Source organism: Porites lutea, chromosome 4 (genome assembly GCF_958299795.1).
Source record: "Porites lutea chromosome 4, jaPorLute2.1, whole genome shotgun sequence".
In the NCBI taxonomy this organism is placed as follows: Eukaryota; Metazoa; Cnidaria; class Anthozoa; order Scleractinia; family Poritidae; genus Porites; species Porites lutea.
This window is the reverse complement of record NC_133204.1, coordinates 9,179,297-9,181,116: the sequence shown is the minus strand read 5'-3', so window position 1 is coordinate 9,181,116 and position 1,820 is coordinate 9,179,297. Positions and strand designations below refer to the sequence as shown.

The 1,820-nt window shown below is 37.6% G+C and overlaps 1 long non-coding RNA gene across 1 annotated transcript; it reads left to right on the top strand.

Moving 5' to 3' along the window:
* The first annotated feature begins 212 nt into the window (after positions 1 to 212).
* LOC140933950 (uncharacterized) lies at positions 213 to 1,392 on the top strand. The gene is made up of 4 exons (XR_012165092.1): positions 213 to 339; positions 440 to 467; positions 1,151 to 1,202; positions 1,301 to 1,392. It is a non-coding gene; the product is annotated as an uncharacterized lncRNA (long non-coding RNA).
* Positions 1,393 to 1,820: the final 428 nt, after the last annotated feature.

Genomic DNA, 1,820 nt, shown 5'->3' with positions numbered 1-1,820 from the left:
CCGTAGTTCACAATCTTAAAGTCCCTATTGTCACTAGGACTATTGGGGTTACCGGGCTCCAAAAAGCATGAGAACTCCTCTCTAACTTTGTACTTGTGTTCATATACATGATGGCTTTTAATCCTGAAGGTAATGCTTGCAATGCGAACCGATGCCGGATGTTACTAAAACGTCGGGGAACGGGGAGCGGGAAGCGGGTAACGGAAGTCTGGGAACGAGTTGTCAGCGGTAACCTCCACAAAAATTCAAAATGGCGGGATGACGGCAGAAAAATGGCAGAGAGGCACTGGAAATAACAGAAAGGAACACACCACGTGCAAAGAGGCGAAAACATGGCTGGTGAGTCTTTACGGTCAACACAAGTGAATTTAATCCTAAACAAGTGCCAATTTTGACCAAAAAACTCGGAGTACTAATAGTTCTATAACTTATATTTCAGGTGTGATAGAAGTTAGATCTTCTGAAAGGTGAGTATTCATTGTAAAGCAGTAATATTTTACACCATAGTAAACTGAACATACTTGAACATCAACAAATCAGAGGACAAGTTATATACATTTCCTCAACATGATTAGGATCTTTGTGATTTCAGTTCCTCCTGATCTGTTGTTTTTGTAGCCTATGCCGTATTGAACCGAATGCAGAAATGTTTACACGTTTGTTGTAAGTCGATCTATGCACAAAATGAGTTATAACTCAAATAATCATAACAGCATAGCAGTACAATTAATAACCGCGTGATCAGTCTTTCATTGTTGTTAGGTGCAAAAATGTAGATATGAAAATGTGTCGTACTTTTTGAAACTAAATGCAGGGATGATGTTTTATTCCGACTTATTTCCAGTATTTGTCTCCTTCTTTGCTAATTGGCTGGGAGTATTTTATCTATTGAAGCTAAAGATCACCAATTCGATAACTTTAACTCTATAGCTACTGTAGGTTAATATTGCCAGTATTACACTTTCCTCCGAACAAAGCTGGATTATTTTATTGTTATTTTCTGACAAATCTGCAAAAGTTAAGAAGCCCTCAAATCCTTGCGACACTTCAAAGCCAATTTTGTCTCTCTTATGTCAATGGGAAACTTTTCACGTTTTTAAACAGTGGCATTCAGGTGTGTTTGTTACAATGAGACTTTGCTCTTTCATAGCTCAGATTCAGATTCTGATTTACCTGAAGTCAGGTGGCATGATGATGTACAGGTAGGATGTAAATGTACATCACTCATTAAAAGTTATTACATTGTTGTACGTGGTTTTACTTCAGTACCTTGAATTGAAGTATTTCTCTCTGACAACAGGATGTTGAGGAGGTAGTTCAAATTTTAAGTAGTTCCTCCTTGGAAAGTACTCCAACAAAAAGGGAAAAAGGAGAACAACAAAAAGATAGGTAGGTTTTTATACAATGCCTAAAAAAGAGAAATCCTTATATAAATTTGCAGTCTGTTATTTATTTATCTAGATAGTTTAAATATCTTTTCCTGATCATACTGTCAGAGGTTATAGCTAAGTAGAGTAATTTTACAAAATTCAAGTTAATGTACCTCTTGTGTAAAAGGGTCATTAAACTGATTCCTGGTCCTGAATGCCTACAGTGACCCTCCATTTCTTCCAACATCGTAAATCCTCTAGATCTATTAAACCCTCCCTCTCTATTACCCCGCCAACAGTTTGACCATGGTATCATGGTTTTTGACTGCCAACCATGTTTGACCATGTTCGGCGATGGTGTGACTGTGGCGTGTGACCATGGTCTGTTGTCGCTGAAAATTTGTTTCATTTTCCTTCTGAGGAAATTTGTCACCAAAAGTACTTCTTGAC